Source organism: Vanessa cardui, chromosome 24 (assembly GCF_905220365.1).
Source record: "Vanessa cardui chromosome 24, ilVanCard2.1, whole genome shotgun sequence".
NCBI classification, from domain to species: Eukaryota; Metazoa; Arthropoda; class Insecta; order Lepidoptera; family Nymphalidae; genus Vanessa; species Vanessa cardui.
The window spans coordinates 2,993,900-3,014,440 of record NC_061146.1 but is presented as its reverse complement, the minus strand read 5'-3'; the positions used below and the strand labels follow the sequence as shown (position 1 = coordinate 3,014,440).

The window sequence follows — 20,541 nt, the reverse complement described above, 5'->3', positions numbered from 1 at the left end:
TCTTAAGTTCTTTTTACTTGCTTTTTAATAGCTATTTATTGTACAGTGTATATGAAGATTGTAAACTTCATAAATATTGAAGAAATAAACTAAACAAATCGTTTACATTTAAGTTTACATGATTATTATTGACATCCGGTCTCGCCTCTGAAGTGTAACCGAGGAGGGTGGGCATTTCTTTGAATACAAATAAATCACTTTGAAACACCGACAGATGCGTCGATGACGTACTTCAGAATCTATAAGGCGATTTTTTCCTTTTATAACATCGTATCGTAAATGTTTTTAGTTGGTGCTAGGGCTTTGTACAATCTCATCTGAGTAGGTACCACCCACACATCACATATGCTACCGCCAAACAACAGTACTTAATATTGTTGTTGTGTGTTCCGGTTTGAAGGGTAAGTGAGCCAGTGTAATTACAGGCACAAGGATCTTAACATCCTAGTTCCCAAGGTTTGTGGCGCATTGGTGATGTAAAGAATAGTTAATATTTCTTACAATGCCATTGTCTATGGGCGGTGAGGACCACTTACCATCAGGTGGTCCATATGTCCGGTCACCAACCTATACCATAAAATCAAAGTACCTACATAACCTATATATGAATTTATTTGACGCTCAACTTTAGGTGTATCTTACAAGAAAATACCGTTGTAGAAATTCGATAAACGACATATTGAGTCATCTGATGGTAAGTGGTCACCATCGTCTTCAGATATTAGCGCTGAAATATTAACCATTCCTGACATCATTAATACACCACCAACCTTGAGAACATTAATTATGTCTCTCGTGCCTTTAGTTACACTGGATATTTAATTAACAAACACTATAACACTAATGTATTATTATTAGTCGGTAAATATATGATGATACGGTGATAACTACCTACCACCGAGTGATATATAATAATAATGACGTTTATTAATAATTTCTTACCATCTAAAGATCCTCAACATTATTAATCATTCGTGTCGATTTTTTTTCCATTAGCTTATAAACCTCAGTTATTGATGTTACTTGGAAAGCAGCATCGCTTAAACAGCTGGGCATAGTACATGTTAGGAGTAAAAAGATCTCTGATCTAAATTTACAAGTAAACACGTCCCCATTAGTGGTCAGCGACGTCGAGGCAGACACCGACGAAGGTGACGAAAAGAGCTGGATTCCTTCCAAAACGATTGATCATTAATTTGGAAAAAAATGAAATGGTTAAAAGAAAGTGAACAGGATTTTGTCCTGGGAACGCTCAAGACTGATGACAGTTATAATAATAATGGTACATATGCAAGTAACTCTGTATAATAAAGTGGACTTAGTATTTATTGATTTATATGTAGGATATAAGTGGATGGATGGATATAGGGAATGGGGACCAATAGTACTATGGATGGTTTGTGTGAAAAATGATTTGGCACGAAGAATTTAAAAACTTAAACCACATGTATTAAATGCTATTTATTCCGTTTAAATGTTTTGAATAGAGAAAGTTAATTTTACATTTAATTATAATTTTGATTATTTGTCAATGAATAAATGTGAAAAGGTTACAATTAAATATAAAGCAACCAGTCTGATCAGCTTTAAGCCCACATTTTCAATGCAAGCAACAAATCAAACGCAATACGAATATAAATCATTCGTATTTGCATATTTAGCATCGAACCTCTAACAGGTTTACTTTCGAATCAATCCAGCTTTTTGCAATGAAATTAATTTAACATTAAATGTCTCATTTTGTGGCGTCCAAGTCTCATTTCAAGACAAAGATATCCTCTTTTTTGTTTTTGTGTATATAAGTTTTGGCGTATATACAAACACGTATTTGACAAAATTCTGGTCTCTTCTGACACAATATGCAAGGTTTTTTCGCGGCTTTCTTCTTAACAAGTTTAAGAAGAATAATATTATAAAAAGACTAGAAGTAGCTTGGCTTGGCATTTTAGGGTGTTGGTTGTTTTGCGTCAGGCAAAAAGGTAGCCTATGCCCTTTCCTGGAGTTCAAGTTTGCTTTATAGCAAATTTCATCAAATCGGAGTTTGGTCATGGAAGAGCCACAGACAGACAAAATTACTTTGACATTTATTATATTAATATAGATTATTATATTAATATGATTAATTAAAAACGGAAATTGAACTGGCTTATTTATTTAATGGCTTTAAACGTCAAATATTCAGTCAACATATACAAGCACTTTCTGAATCGTCATTTTACAGAATTGTACTATTCAAAAATCTACCACCGCTGCGAAATGTTCATTCTACCGAAAATAACCGACAAGAACACGATTATTACCGAAGTGATTTCATTTAATTATAATTTCCAGACGATCAGTTATTAGCAATTCTCAAAATGCCAGTTACCATTAAAGAAATTAATTGAAGTTTAGTATTTTGTCCTTTTGGAGGTCCATGCCCATCTCCACGTCATTTGATATGGACAATAAGAAATGATCCGGTTAGGAGTTCGTGAATATTTCGAACGATATTATATATTGGAAACGGTTTTTAAATAGTACTTTAGTTATTGTTGGATAATGATTAAACTTTTCAACGATTTATAGTTAGCTATAAAGAAGCTTATAGACGGTTCTATATCTGTGATTATTCTTCTTAATATGTGATGTCGATATTTAGAAAATAAAAAATATGTTTTAGGATAGAATATACATTATAGTATATAGTAAGACCGGGCAAATGAACCATCTGAGGGGAAGTGTTTACCACCGCTCACATCCAGTAGCTTTTCAAGAAATATTAAAGATTCCATGCATCGCCAATGCGCCAATGGGCCAATGCGCCACCAACCTTGGAAACTAAGATGTTGTATTCCATGTGCCTTTAGTTACAGGAAATATCACGGTTACTTATAATTACAGACACTTTAATTTTTTTTGTTGTGTATAATATGCAGAAGAAATCGTCATTCTTAAATAATCGAAACTGTAGCCTCATTATCAAATAAATAACAATTTATATCAAATGCAATTGTAATAACAGCTATTATTATGTAAACATTAATTTAAAATCATTTATGAGAAACATTAAGCGAATTTAGATTACATGTTCTACGAACATAATAAGTGTTAGTTAAGTTTAAATTTAATCCCATATTTGCCCCAATTCACGAAGCCCACTGAGTAAGCGTGTAATCGCCAAAGTGACTAACGCATAGTGTGGGCTGCACTAATTATACTCGCTATTAATTCATCGATCCAGTCACAAATTGCGTAATCAATGAGGTTTACGCAAAATGTCGTTTATTTTAGACCAAGCATTCGTTTTTGTTCAAATAACTTCAGAAGGCTTATTGGCAAACAGACCACCCCATAGACATTTCCACTATAATCAATGTAATGATCTAAACGTATAATAAATTTGCAGTGTCTGTTTATAATATCAAAATAACCGCTTTTTACTAGATATATGTTTGTATACACGGTACATGTATCAAAATAACACTTTTTACAATTTTTTGTCTGTCTGTCTGTTTGGCTAATCTGTAGAACGACTGAACCGATTTTGAAGGGAATTTCACTGCCAGATATCTCATGTAATAAGGAGTAACTTAGGGTACTTTTATTTATATTTTTTATAGTCACACTGATATGTCCAAATCCTATCCAGTACTGGCCACCATTCCGCTCTTACATCGGGTTCCTCCCACCAATCACTTGGTATGACAACTGCCTAATAAGTTATAGTAAATATTACGAACTGAGCAATAATTGTTTGTCAAATTTAAATGCGTGAAGTCGCGGGAATAGCTAATCACTCAATATATCGCCTCGAACTTTGTGAGCTATACAACATTTTTTTGCTTGTAGTTACACCGGCTCACTACCCTTCAAAAAATACTTATTATTATGGATTTAGAATATACGTTAAATGACCTTGAGTTATCATTGATTCCTTATTTCGCAAAAAATATTAGAGGACAAATCTTAAAAAATACATATGTTAACCTTTTTCCTTTAAAACAATTAGAAATAAATTTGCAAAGTACCCTCTGATAAATTTACTATTAGTTTTTTCCGTGCTGTCGCTGTTATAAATATTCTTTTACGACAGCGATAGTCACGCCAACTGCGACCAGAAACGATATCCCTCATTACTTCCAGGGTCATTAATTCTGCGTATAATTATGATAGCACTTAACCTATGTATGTTTATCGTATATATAGGCATGGAATGTGTATAGGAACACGAGTATTTAAAGCGATCTCCTTTTAGAATTTCTGAGGTCACAATACTGACATTTAAATTATTAACTTTGATTTTTTATTTGATTCCATTTATATAGAAATAAATGAAGCTAATTGTTCACCTAATAGTGTCTTCTCGGACTATGTGCCTTTAAGTTGTAATATTGCTATTGAGCGGTAAAAAAATTGTTAAATGTTTGTGTATTACCTCTGGCTTGCACTGGACGCTTCCTTGAATGTATTTTTTATTGTCTATACTTTTATTACTGGGAACATACTATCTACACATCAAATATTCTAGCGCCAAACAACAATTCTTCATATTGTTCTGTTTCCCTTTGAAGGATGAGTGCGCCAGTGTAACTACAGGAATACAAGGACATATCTTCTTATTTCCCAAGGCTGATAGCTTCTCTGTTACCGAGGCCACTTTCAAACTTCATATTTACTAATTCCTTACTCTGTCCATTCGCGTAACACTATAGAATCACCTAGACGAAATAATCCCAACGGTCAACAGCATAGGCATGACTTTTTGAAAATAGAACGTTGTGTAAAAAAAGTTTTTATGCAATTAATTTATATTGCTGTAAAGTCAACAGTGCGTGATTACGCTCGGCGCCTACCTTACTTTAGATGTACATTTTATACCATAGAATGATTAAGATAAAAATATCCATATACAATAATCGCATTGGATTACAGTTCTGGGTCGCGTATCTTACCATATCCGGTTATACAAGGGAACCCGCCATATATGTATTTTATTCAATAATTACTTCATTATTAAAAATACTTTGAGGTTATCTTGTATTTTAATATTTCTGTTTTTTTTTAATTGACATTTGTTTACATTTACTAGTCATTACGATGTTGTCAAAATTCGATCTTGATCAATTTGACAATCCGAGGAAGATATATAAAATTTGTGGTTTATTTTCTGCTCTTGTATTCATTTTTACGTTGTCAACACTAAATATCTGTGGCTACCAGAAAAGTTATTTCCTTTGCCTATTTGTATAAATATGTATAAATAAAAAAAAAGTATAAACATCATGACTGAATCATTAAGCTACAGATAGCTATGTATACATTATGACGTCACCAGAAATGATTACTAATTGACCACAGACATATCGTGAAGCCTATTTAGGATATTTTTATTTTATAACTTGTATAACACACTACATAATATACCATTGCACAGAATGTTCAGGAATTTCAAAGCTTGGAAAGACTGTAACAAATTCGTCCAAGCAACTTTTGTGACATTAAAATAATATAACTAAATATAAGAAATTATGATATAGAAAATAATAATAATTTTCTAAATTAAATTGTAATGCTGCCTGGTGATAAAATTAAAAAAAAATAACATATGAAAGATCGATGTACCAAAGGCACGGACAACTTATCCGGCGAGAGAAAATTAACAAAAAAACTGGAATTATTTAGTTATTATATCATATATCATAACTGATCACTTACAATTGATGTACTATTGATTCTTATTTTGTCTACAACAACAATAACCACATCCTAAATTTCCTACTGCTGGGCTAAGGGCTCTCTCTTTGAGGAGAAGATTTGGAACATATTCCACGCTGTTCCAATGCGGGTTGGTTGAATTCACATGTGGCAGAATTTCTATAAAATTTGACACATGCAGCTTTTCTCACAATGTTTTCCTTCACCGCCGAGCACTAGATGAATTATTAACACAAATTAAGCACATGAACAATCAGTGGTGGGTTCTGGATTTGAACCCGCAATCATCAGTTAAGATGCACGCGGTCTAACCGCTGGGCCTCGGCTCTCATCTTATTTCGTCTAGTACAGGATAAAGCCACGTATTATTGTTAAAAACTTGTTTCGCATTTCTGACTCAACTTCATTGAAGACATCTGTTTTCTTTGAAATAAGATGACATCACGTCATTCTCGTATTTGAATACTAAAGGAAAATTTTATTTTCGACCTGCCCTAGTTTTGTAGTTTCAGGACCAAGCTATCAAGGATAATACGACCTATTTACCTAATAACCTCCTTGGTTTATCAGTATTATGAAGCGAATGAATTATGACTACATAATTAGCTGGGAATCATGTAAACTATTTCAAGACTTTATTGTTTTCTTTAATAGGAATTATTGTTATGATTAAGACGTTTGTACTTTAAACGTTCCCTATTGGAAGTCATTTTTATTGAAGATAATTCTCAGAGCTAAGAGTCTGGTGAATACGTACTTACCTACATATAGCTGAATTTTATATGACATATGCACAGATAGATCTACGGGTTTAAAGACGTATTAATTCACCACTGAGCACGAGGTAGTCAGATACATATTAAGCACATGAAAACTTAGTGGTTTTGACACGGTTTTGAACCTGCGGTGGATTGAAATTCACGTGTAAATACTTAAGGCTTGTACACAGAGGATTACTACTTCCGATTTGTGTATATGCGTAACGGAAGGTTTTAAATTATTCATTGTACTATTTATACTCTTAAAATATTATGTAGACTGACTTAAATATTTCAAGAGAGAATAAGTACCCGATTATTATTTATATACAACAACAAACAACAACAACAACAACAGCAGCCTGTAAATTTCCACTGCTGGGCTAAAGGCCTCCTCTCCCTTTGAGGAGAAGGTTTAGAACATATTCTATCACGCTGTTCCAATGGGGGTTATTGCGTATTATTTATATGAATTTGTTTATTTCAGAATATTAAAATGGATGTTTGACGGTGTCTGTCATGTTATGTAGATCTGAATGAGTTTAACTTTTTATTATTGGTACGACTAAGTACATTTGTTTATTATTCCATGTACAGTTATTGGGCTGTTATTTTAGTTAATAATCAATAAATTATATTAATTACTTGCCTCTCGTACTGACTTCGCACGTGTAGAATGTCATACAAAGGATCATTCATTCATTTATATGTTATGTTTAGATAAAATTATCACCAAAGAAGTTTTATTTATTTTTATATACTTAGCGTTGTTATCGAAAGTTCTACAAACATAATAAGAGTTACATTTGAACTGTATTTTATCGTAATTTGTCTAGAATATGATTATTTAAATTAAATCGTTTTTATTGGTCGCAACTCTGACAATTGTATCGAGATATATTTGCTTTATTTTTCCATGTATAAATATATTTAAGCCATCATATCTATTCTGCTCCGAATCTAGAAGGGTTATCACAGTACTATATATAATTATTTTATTTCCAGAAGATCAAGGAACGCGCAATAAATAATCTATTAAGTGATTGTTTTTGCAATAAAGAAATACAATTATTCTTTATTACACAAAGGAAAGATATACATAGAACATCTTTACTATATTATCTTAATTATAAATGCATAAGTAACACGAACTATTTGTCTGTCTGTTTGTTAGTTTTCAAGGTCAAACCTTGGAGCGGAAATTGATGTAATTTGATGTTAAAAGTCAGGATACTTTACGACTAGCACCTAAAAAGCGAGCGAAACTGCCAGCGAGGGGTAGTTTACTATATAATGCAACCTTTTTGCTGCATAATATAATTATTATATTATATAATTTATGTATAACATGCCAAATACATTATTTGTAAAGGATCTCGGATAAATTGAACTGCTATTTCATAATTTTTAAATTAATTTATTAAAGAAATTTTAGGTAGATATCTCAAGTTTATGACTCATAAAATAAGTTTTTCGTTACACAAATATTCAACTAGAAACGTTCCTTTAAACCCATCGATCATCGTAATGAAATGAAATTATACAAAACTTATAAATATATTTAAAAAAATATTTTCCAATTTATTCATAGAACATTTATAAAAAAATAAAATAAATAATATCTAAAATGTGAAGAATAACTACTCCAGTCTTATTCCTTCTCAAATGTTGTCGAAATATTATTGATTCATATAAATTTCCTTTATTATGTGTAAAGAGAAAACGTGGTATTATTATGATAACATAATCTTATCTCACTTAGCCGTATCTATCTTGTATTTTAAAATCAGCTTTGAAATATCTCTTTCATTTATTTTTTATGATTTTTTTCTTAAAAATGTCTGTTATTTTTTGCTCCATTTAAATCATTGTGTCCTAGAATCATTTTTTATTTTTATTTAAATAGAAATTTTATTTTATTCTATTTTAAACTACTTGTAATATAATTTAGTTTAACCACGTAGGTCACACTTTGTATTAGCAGTCGAAAGTTCGATTTTATTATCTGTTGCGGAACTTGAGGACATGACTTTTTTTCCACCTACTTGATATTGAGTCACCGGTATACAGCCACCACGATCACCTCTATCCATTCAAGCCTTACCGTACACGGATGATGCACACACACACACACGAAATCAACACGCTTACTAAGATAACAGTCCAAGCCAGTTTGACTTTACTAGTTACTCGAGTCAGTTCGCCGAGGCACGGCGTCGCGGTACGTTCGTCCGCCATTTTGTTTTACGAAATTCCGTGCATTCAATTAAAAATAAACCGTACGTGTAGTGAAGTGTGTGTTAAAAACTATAAAGGAGGTTAAAAAATAATATATGTTCATACAAATCATAAAGGAGATGAGGATTTGGGTATTTCCAACGGTTTTTTAAAATCTTATTTGAGGTTACAACGTATTCGCGGTCAAATCATGTTTTTTGCCCAGCCGGTGACGACTCCACGTAATGCCACAATGATATAAATTGCAAAATGATTATCAGTTATTTGCATAAGCCGACAATCGATTATACAGATTTTTAATATCATATTAATGTTTAAATAATAATATATTATAATAGCATGTAGGTTACGGTCAATGTTCCAAACGGAACGGGGTTACTAAAGACTTCAACGAAAACGGTTCGGTTAATAATGTGTTTGTTTATTTTCATGATTAGTGTTTCGAGTATTAGATAAGTGTTGTCACTTAAAATAATCGTGTCTAGTGATCTCATGGTTCATGATTTTGAAGTAGATTATCGATAATGTTGCGAAAAATCGATTTGTTTAATAAATTTTAAATCGCAACTGTCAAGAATAAATATATATTTTTTATCTGTGATTGCGTCACAAAGAGAGATTAATTACCTTGAATTTGTGTAAATGTCAATTCAATCGTTTTACTATTATTCTTTTAAAAGTTGAGTTGTACATGGATTCTTGGACCATTAATCTTGGATCATAACTAAACCGTTAAGAAAGAGGACATTTAAAGAAACGATTTTTTTTTTAATTAATGTTGTAAATAATTTTGGGTACTTAGCCAGCCTTAAAATTTTATTATTAATTCCATACATGATTCAAACGTGGAACGGCCTTTAAAAATACGTTAATAGATTTAAAAAGCGTGATATTTTATAAAATACTGTGTTTATGAGTAAGAGATCGTCCACGTTCGATTTATTTATAACTGTGACATAATCTATTCTTATTTTAGAGCTATAATATGGCTAGCGATAAGAAATTAGGAGGAATGTACCTATAACGTAAAAACTGCATTGCTCGTAACAGTGTAATACAACATTTTAAAATATATTCGACAAAACTTACCCACAAGAAAGGTGATTTATTCTTAATTTTTTTATTCCTTACGATTTAATTTATAGATTATAAAATAAAACAATCGACGTTGTGTGGCTGTATGGCATTCGATCTTTGATTCAAATATTTCTCCACAAAGAAAAATGGAATAGTACAAATTAATTATTATTTTAAAGTAGGTATAGCTAAGAAACGGATATTTGTTTTGCGGTTTGTAACAAAAACACTGTCTGGATTCCTATTTTTTTTTTACTTCACATTGCTTGTTATTTAATACCGTTTTTATTGCAACATAATAAGTAATTGTTACATCTGTTATATAATAACACTAACTCAGAATTTAGATTAAAAAAATGCTAAATATTAATTACAAAAAAGTTATGTAATGGTTAATTTAAAAGTGTTTTTTTAAATAGATACAATGTTATTTATGATGAATAAATTATTTAATAATTTAAACTTTGTAGACTTAGGTTATTTTAGTACTAACTATATGTAGGTACTTCCTCAACACAATAAACATTAAAATATATAATGCTTGACTCACTGATAACGTCATATCAATATTATTCAATTATTTTCGATAGAACATTGAACCTTATTGCATTGAGTTTAAAGTATTATATCGCATTCGTGAAATTGTTGGTTCAATGGCGTTAAATAAATAAATAAATATAAATGTTTTGGTAAACAATTTGTACACATTATATATTGACTGTTATGTCTGAAATGTTGCTTATAGTAATCTATACTAAAAATTAAATTTTTTGATAATTCGTAGTGCGCAAACGTGTAAGAATAATTACACACACACACACACAAACCTTTGCATTTTACTACTCTTGCATAAAATTTCTTAAATAAGTCATTACTATAGTTACAAAAATAAGTCTTAAATAAATATATTCAATGTTTCGACAAATATAAGTTGCAATTAATACTTTCCGTAATCTTCGGAAAACAAATTAAGTTGTTCGTTTTTCCCATACTTCTACGTTCTAATATAATCATCATGATTATCATCAGCCCTTTTTTGTCCACTCCTGGACATAGACCTCTCCAAGTGCACGCCACTATGGTCTTTCTCCGGCTACTCGAATCCAACTCCTGCCTGTATGTCGTATATAATACTAGCTTTTGCCCGCGACTTCGTTCGCGTGGACTTCAGGTTCGTCCCGTCTAGTCTAGTAATCGCTTAAAATCGCTTCGTAAATAAGTCATTATTTCTCGTACAAAGTAAAGGATAAAAAATGCGCAAAAAATGTGTTTTTTTACGACCTCACATTAGAAACCTCAAAAATTGTAGCCTATGTGTTATTCTGATGTATAAGCTAAATTGTGGTAAAGTTTCATTCAAATCCATTCAGTAGTTTTTACGTGAAAGAGTAACAAACATCCATACATCCATACATACAAACTTTCGCCTTTATAATAGTAGTAGGATAAGAATACTATATTTGTACATCATAATATCACTTACAATGGTTTTTGAAAATGGTCATCAGGACCGAAATTCGGACAAGACATAAAGTATATAAAAAACGAAAATACATTTTCTCGATGACCTTCAATGAAATTGAAATACAACAGATTATTTCATTTCCATATAAGGATCAATTTTATTTAATAATGAATTTTATATGCCGCAATGGTAGTAAATACATATATTTTTATTACAAGCCAATTTCGTAAATAAAGTTGCTCGTAAAATTGTTGTCGAAGGTGTAAATTTTTATGCTTTATATTATTGATGAAGTCATATCAAGGCAGGCTTGATACTTTAACTGGCCAGTGTTTTTTTTCTGTGACAGTATTATTATTTTTTTTCTGTTAATCAAACAATGTTGGCATTAGTCTCTTAATAAAAAAAGATGTAGCTAATTGTTAGTAACCTTTCTGTCTTCAGATTATCACGAATGCAATTATAACATGTTTCATGCAGATTATTACAAAAATAGAACAAATTATGATAACACAATTACGCTTATAATTGTTGTATATATTTAGTTATTATTTCGATAAGATTACGACGAACGAAATAATGATCGAACCTGTTTTCGTGACCGTTCGTATGGAATTTGAACGAGGATTCGTTATTTGCGTATTAATTAATGTTTTCGTTGATCCAAACGTCGTTAACGAGAAATAATTTTGACAGAAATAACCTCACCGAATAAATTATTCTTGACTTTAATTAAAACACAATCTAGTTTAATATTAGTATTATATGTGAATCAAAAACTTTAGTATTTAAAAATTATAAGCCATACCAAGGCAGCAGCCCATAAATCCTAATAATCATAAATAAATCATTATTGTTATACAAATAATCAATAGAAAAACATTAAGCGATTACAGCCGCTAAATAATTTAATGAATTATCGTGACTGACATACTCAATTTAATAACAAAATATAAAGAGACGAGAGAAGCGCTCACAATGTAACGTAAACACTAGGAATGAGAGCAAATATTGATTATATCGAAAAACTTGACATCATTTCAACTGTTTTTGTTAGTACTTTCATTGCTCCGAGCTTTGAAACCAGCTTAGTTGATCCACAAGCCTCGTTATCTGGAAAGCGATTGAGTTCAATTATACTCGATGAGGGATCACGAATATTGGTTAACTAGTTAACTAATACAAGCGTATTTTTTCACGATTACTTCTCTAACATAATACGTATTGACTATAAGTCATTACTTAATTAATTCCCTTTAGAAAATTGTATTAAAAAATATATTTAAACTTTCTTGAAAATTAATGATTCGATAGTGTTAAAAAACATGGTGGGCTGTGTTATTTTCTGTTTTGTTCAAAAATTTAGTAACAATACTAGAAACTGCAGTGTCAAGCATCGACCAGTTTCTATACACTCGTTTTAAAGCATCTCTATCACTTACAAATGCATTGAATTTTAAATTATCAATTCCATCAGTAAGAAGTTCTGATAAATACTTAAACATTATACGAAAACTTAATGTTTCAGTAATTAGCGCGAATATTTCCTATATTCGCGCGACTGTAGGTAAATTCGTATTGTTCATTTTGTGTTTCCTTGTCAAACAAAAATATCATGTTTTGTTTTGACAAGGGTTTAAGTTGTTGCACTTTATATTGGCTTTGAAACCTTACCCTACAATGTCATCTGTTGTGTCGAACTGTTCATTGAACCTTGTGCTATCGTATACGGGTCTTCTATACTACTTGTCATGGTTATATATCTATAATCTTTTTACTTGGTAACATGTGTTCGGATTTTTTACTTCTTAAAAGAGATTCGAAATGAAACTGAATTGATATTTTCAATAATGATTCATGACAAAAATATTTTTATAATGCTTTTATATTTAGTGGAAAGATAGTATTGGTCCTAATGGACGCAGTATTTAAAAACACCATAACGATTACTGGTGCATGAAATTCTTAAAAACATGTAGAACAGTTACTTTCGTACCGAATCCGATATCGAAAACGTTTCATGGGTTAAAGTGTTCCGTTGCACGCATAGTTTTATTTCATTGATCTCTCTTCTACTTTTCAAACATCTATTTATGAATAGAATTGTCATCGTATTTATATTTAGAATCGCTTTTTTTATTTCACAGTAAAACGTCACTAATTCAAACTAAAACATGAACATAAAATTTACCTAACCTAGATCTGCCCAATCGTCCATATACTAGTAAATAAATATATGTGATTTTATAGCATTTGAGAACTATTTCTGTGTTTGCTCACACTAGCCAAAGATCTTGTTCTTGCTCACTATATATGTACCAAAAATACTAATTTACATACTGCGTCTCAATTTACCGCGTCAAATCGTCCAACAGATTTGTACTTAGAGATTATGCGTAGCTATCCCGTTAGGAACCGGTCTGTATCGTGAATGCCTCGCGTTCCTTGCATTGCTCGCGTTTTATTTGCCCTTATCTCTTCCTTAGGTTTCAGACGCATCTGTTCATTTATTTTTGTCACTGCTCCACTTATCTTCGACTTGTACTTTGTGTCTCTTCCCATGTTTTGTGATCTGTCAAAGTACCGTCTGGATTTATTTTGAATATTATTATTGAAATATCAGACGTTACAAAATTTATTGAATACTTTTTTTGCTGTACAAGTCCATATTGAGCTGTTAAATTCAATTAAATATATTTTTAATTTTAAGAGTACAATTTTCTAAGCAAATGTTTTTGATAAAATAAATAAATCTGTCACAGATTGAGTAATATTTTCATTTAGTTTTAACCTTTGCAAGTTAATATTCTCATTTTCACTATATTTGGCGCCAGTCTTTTGTTTTCTCGTCTCAAGGATAATTGAATCGAATTTGAATATACCTATTTACTTTAACGAAACACATCAGCACCATAAAATTGCCGTCGCTAAATACTTCGTCGAATAAATACGTTGTATACAAAACATAAAGAATATCTTTATTATTTTTTTATATTAAATGATAAATTATTCATACTTTTAATACGTTTCAGCTCATTTGTATTTCCAAGTATTGAAAATGTTAAAATGTTGTGTCAATAATATGTTAGTTTTATTAATCATCGTTTTATAATAAGAGATGTGAGGTCATTTTGGCTTATTACTTTGTATTTGAAATTTAACTGGCGGGATAGACTTACAAAATTCAAAAGCACTTCAAACTTCGATCTGGTTTTGGTTAAATCCAGATTTGTCTGTTTCACTGTGTAGTTTTATAATAGATGTTACGTATTATAGATATCTTTTTATGCCTTTTGGGCATTCCCTGCGTAAAGATCATTGATTAGCGAGATACCTTGTTCAAGTAAATTCAATGACTTGTGGATCTGTGTTTCGACCATGTCGTAACGGTGAACTCCGGTCAACGTTCAAATAAATCGGATTACAGTACACATCTCCATCACGCACAATGGTCTCTTCTTGAGAAATTAAAATTATTCGCACGATATTTCCTTTATTGTTACAAACCATAACACTTTTCAATAAATATATCAAAGGTAAATTATAATTTATTTTCTTCGGAATAAAGTTCAAATTTGAATATGAGGTTTTTATTTATTATTCTTACCTCGTTCTAGAGTAGGTTGCCGGTGTCAGATTATTGGAACAAGCTGTCTTTGGCTTCACTCATCTTATCTCTTGCTCTTAATATTCGCGATGATATATCCGAGGAAAGCTAAGAAAGCCTTCATTACAGAATATTGGAGTTCAATCGATAAGTACTTGACAGTTGATACGTCTCGTTAGCAATAATAATGATGTACAAAATTTCCAATTTGTGGATTGGTACGGGCAGCAAATTTAATTAAATAATTTCATTCAAAGACTTATTAATAATATCCAAAACATTTACTGTTTCACTTAATACTTTTAACAAGTTCAATGTATTCATAATTTGATAAATTGGAGTTCGTGTCTTAAAAGAGTAGTAAATATGTTTGCATGATACAAAACATAATAACAGTATCTTAAATAATGGTCTTCTGGGTGTTAAGTTCTTAACCTTATAATAATTGTTATCCATCTATGCCACGATTTTATTCTTAGTCATTTGTTTTTCCACAAATTTTGAGGTCAAGTATATTTTTATGTTAAAAAAATCATCATATTATAATTTAGAGCTGGAAGCTGAAAAGTTGTGGGTCGCAAAATATCTTCAAATTCAGTATAAAGAAGTCGCTATCGCTTGGGTTCAAATAAATTCAGCACACGATCGATATTTTTTGTGCTGCATATGAGTAATGTTATTAGACGTTGGTGCGTTGACCTCTCATTTGGTTAGCGACAGTTGTCTGGGCAATTATTAATTATTGGCAGTGTTTAGTATCGAGAGTTAGGTATCTCTCAAATCTTGCAGTATTTTCTTGCACATTTAAACTTATAAGACGAATTTTACTATTCCAATTTTGAATTGAGGATGTACTTGGAGATTTATACAGGACATTGCACATTTATGTAACAGTGTTTTTATCAACAAAAAAAACAATCGAATTACGAAAGTTCCATCAAAATCAGTCCACTAGTCTCATAGATGAGAAATATAACAAGCAAACGATTAAAAGATATTCAATCAACGTCTATCATTCATTTTTAGAACGGAACAGTTATACAAAAACAGGTCAATTTTGATACTTTTGTTCTTGAAAATTCATTGTATCAAGATATTCATTTTGACAGTCAAACGCGTACACATCAAAACTTTTCATACCGTGATGGATAAATTTAATTTGATGTTTAACATGTCATTTGTCACTTTCGATGTCTTGTCCTAGATCGGACATTTAGTGAAGCAAGTGTTACAATATAGAACATTTTTTTCTCTTTGTACAGTCAGAGTATAAATACCTTCGTCAGTTTTCAAATTAATTCCTTTATCAAGTCTCAAACTCTTAGTACCTTTTGAATCTAAACATCAAATCATTGCGAGGCAATATGTCATTTTCGACGCAAATAGATCTTAAGGTGACGAACCTTTTCTACCTCAACTGTAGAAGTCCATAAACAACGTCATTTGCATGAAATTTGTCATTGAGACTTTTGCTTGTGCCCTGATTTTTTTTTTTTTTTGTTAATTATCACAAACTTTTGAATTGAAGGTGGCTGAAGATATAAAGTTGCGATTTAAGCCGGAGTCGCGTCGGAGCTCTAATTAACGTTCTTTCAATATACAAAGTGTTGCCATCCGTGATATAGTTTTGCAAGTGTTGCCAGATTTCGCGTCGCGAACTATTTAATCTGTAGAGGATATCGTGTAAATCGGATCATCACTTATTTATAATTTTGTAAAATGAGAATATTTAATAGTGAAATTTATATTTAATACTCAATAAATATAACTGTGTTTAATTTATGAATAGCAAATCGGGCGGATAACTGCTAGTTTTAACTACAACATACAAAGTCAGCTTGTAAATTATATTTGTATAAACGCTGTACAAACGTTTGTCGAACATAAACCAGTGGGTTAACTGATACAATACAAATATCAGCTGTTATTTGTTAAGTAAGTTATATCGTTTTTATGACTACCGCTGAAATTAATGTTTGTTCATCTTTACCGCAAAATTATAAATGACTTGTAATCGACCGCGGCTTCGCTTGCGTTTTAGGGTGTTGCTTGTCATGTGTCAAGCAAAAACTATATATATATATATATATATATATATATATATATATATATATATATATATATATATATAATAGCTTATCCTATGTCCTTTCTTGGAGTTCAAATTTGCTTCATACCAAATTTCATCAAATTCGGTTCACCGGCTTTGCAGACAGACAGGCAGACAGGCAGACAGAGTTACTTTCATATTTATAAGATTATAGTATAGATTAAAATTTAAGACGTGGGTCTAATACGGGATGGTCACAAAATTTTACGAAACAGTTTTTGATGTTTCTTTCTCGCGTTAATTTTGAACCTTTTTTAAATTACAATTTAATACATGAAACTCAGTGCTGTCCGATTTGAATCCCATTTTATCTTAAGTTATGATAAATTCATTCATTGGTTCAATGTTGTTTTTTACTGTTTTGGTACTTCACGAACAGATTTCACTTTTAGCTCTGAATAGATTTATGCAAAAGTTAGCGCTACTCGTTGTACATTTGCGAAACCTACCTGATGCGGTATAGTTACAAAAAAAGTTAATTTTGTACGACAAAGTTCTATCAACTTTCTCTGTTATATAGTAAATCTGTAGTGTATAGGATAAGGTTTCAAGCAAGTCAATCCGTTGAATATTTTAAATGCGTCTTCCAAACAATTGCTAATTGTTTATTTCTTAAGTCTGGACGGGATCGCTGTGAATATCTTACACGAATCAAAGAATACAAGTACAGACCAATCCCTATGGGAGTACCTTTCATCAGTAACATATTGTACCCAAAAACTAGTACCTTTCATCAGTAACATATTGTACCCAAAAACATGACCAACAAACACAATAATTGAAACGAGTTCGCAGACAATAAAATGAATTCACCGAAGACTACATTTTGCGGACCCCAGTTAGGCCCAGACTTAGCCAAGGTTACGTGACCTTCGCTCAAAAATACAACCATGTCGTGGGAAATTTAACACAATGGTAACATAAGTGCTTCCAATGTGAGCGTAAATTTGACAGAAGTACAAATGATTGGTGGATTTTGGCGGCGGCCATCTTTAACTCGCACGTTAACAGATTATTAACGTTCATAATATAAATTTTGGTCTATATTTTTCTGATAGAGTATTTAATATCTAGTGAGTAAATTGATTAAAATTAGTAGATTTATCCAAAGTCGATGGGATGTGGATTTATTCAGTACGAAATATATATAGAGTTTGGTATCGCTTTTTAGACAAATGGACATAATTTATGTACTCCTCTATCTTACATGCTAATTTGCAGAATACAAATGGACTATTACAAAAGAATTGTACATTTAAGGGCATTTAAAAGTAATACATTTTATATGACAGAGTTCCTCATTTTCTATTTTATTATAATATAGCTACTGCTGTGTGGCCCTTGTACCATTTAGGTATTGACGATATATTTGGTGGTTTATAATTTAACGCAAATTAAAACTCTTATAATTTAGACAGTTTTATTTAATGTTCTTGAAATAGCTCAATTTTCATTATTATCTTTAAACCTTTATAGTGAAACTATCGTATGCAAATCCCACATTAACATAGAATTATCAATCCAACCAAAGTTAGTTATTAGTGCAGAGATTCGTGCGAACATTTAATTGACCTTGAAAAATCTTTACCCAGAACCGGCACGCGACCGAAAGACTAAAAAATATAATGTGGTAGTATATTTTATAAGCGACAAAAACGGACACACCAGTAGCAAAAGCTATAGAGATACAAATATAATTTTTAATGATGAAAAAAAGTAATTCAACTGATTAGTCAAAAGTTTGTTTTCAAGTTAATGTATGTACACCACGAATGTGACTTCTCTAATTATTTTTTCGTCCAAACATGTCCTCGTAGCGTCTAGAACATGTAGGGCTATTGCAAATGGTGATATATGCCTATCATTTGTTATCAGTTTTGACGTAAATTTGATCGACGAAATTCGTCAAACTGTCTCGTTGATAAAAAGGCCATGACGGATATTATGAGATCGAGATAGCGTAAATCCGATTCGTAATCCAGATACAGATGATATACGTTCACGTGATAACTATATTAATTGCATTTTTAATCTGTATTATGCTTTTATCTTATCGATATTCGGAGAATCGAATGGCTGCTTTGAGTTAAATGACCAAATTCATTAGCATTATTAAAGATAATATTTGTAAACAAATTGCATAACATTTAAAAGTAGTTGGGTAACCAAATTTCCGAATATTAAATATAGAACCATAAAGTCGCACAGCAGTACCAATCTTTAGAAAAATCTTCGAAACATCTATCTATAGTTTTAAATTAGCGAAAATATTTGCAAGTAGAATAAATAAAAACTGCATCGGCCTCACAAACATTTACCGAATTTAAAACAATTTTTCAATTAGCGTTCCTTGTTTGAACGGTGAATTTGATTAAAAGATTGCTGACATCGATTTGGAGATAACCCCTCTTCTTAAACAATATCTGAAGGCTGTTATCCCGTTTTGTAAGCTGATAAAGTGTCAATAATAATTCTTATACCGACAGCTTTAATAAGAAATTGCTATTCCTCGGAATAGTAGAAGTTAGTAGTTAGTAGAATGACCCTCGGGTCATTCTACTAACAATTTGTCACTTCATCGTAATGAATCGAAACGTAATCGTCCTTATTTAGCTGTTTTTTTATTCTATTAAGCTACCAATATTAATATGCAGTTGCGGTTCGCCTGATGTTGGATCAATGGAATTGGCAACATTTCGTAACAGTAACAAATTAGTAGAATTAACCTCCAGTTACGATACAACTGAGACATATTTTTGTAAAGAAAATAATCGGGAACATCATAAAGACTAATAGAGAGTATAAGATCAATCATAAATTATAAACTTGTTTTTTGTTGTAATACAGACGAATTATTAATATAAAAACATTATTTTTAAATTATTTTTTAATTGATGAACATATTAATCGGTATTTAGTTCGTTATTATTTTTTAAAATCGATTTATTTGTTTATTCGGTTATTTCGACATTTGAATATTAATTCCGATTTTATTCCACCTTGGCCTTGTAACAGAAGGTCGATTGATGTTTTCTTTTAATCTAGATCTGATTATCATATGTATCATCCTCTCCGATGAACTATTTATTTGATAACATCGTTTTTTAATTATAAAAATTAAGGTCATATTAATCATTGTTAATTAAGAAATGGTTACGACATTGCATCCTAATATTTAAAATTTTGTTAATTAATTTAACTGTTATTCAAAATGTGTATTTATAGAGTTAGTACTTTCATTTTCCTCGCGGTTAGCGTAATGTGGAGTCTCGTAGAATTAAGAGGAATACGTCTGGTTATTTCTTTTAATATTCAATTGTGTATATAATAAAATAGACAAGAAAAGACCCCCTAAGTTTCTTTCGCTGGTTTTTATCAGGTTGGGTTTTCTTTTCCGAACTGGTGGTACTGTTTCATTTGACCATCAATAAGTAAGTGTAAAGCTCCTATACTGAATGAAGCAGTTTGAGTTTGTACATTATACGCATGTGAGGCGTTATGCAAAAATATCTCGTGTCTCACCGTGCCCTTGAACCGTGTCGCCTTCAGAAATAAATGTAAGAATCTCAGGTAGTTTAGAACTTGACCG

The 20,541-nt window shown here is 31.1% G+C and overlaps 1 protein-coding gene across 7 annotated transcripts in view; it reads left to right on the top strand.

The window, feature by feature from the left end:
• Positions 1–20,541, top strand: part of LOC124540331 (microtubule-actin cross-linking factor 1) — a 297,681-nt gene that overhangs the window by 96,284 nt on the left and 180,856 nt on the right. For 4 of the 7 annotated variants that reach the window (XM_047117847.1, XM_047117846.1, XM_047117848.1 and 1 more), the window contains exon 1: positions 8,638–8,773. The exons of 1 other annotated variant lie outside the window; for it this stretch is intronic. The gene's annotated coding sequence lies outside the window, so the exon portion shown is untranslated. Of the gene's footprint in view, positions 1–8,637; positions 8,774–20,541 lie in introns of those variants that run through there. 2 more of the 7 variants (XM_047117834.1, XM_047117833.1) reach the window with 2 other exon arrangements.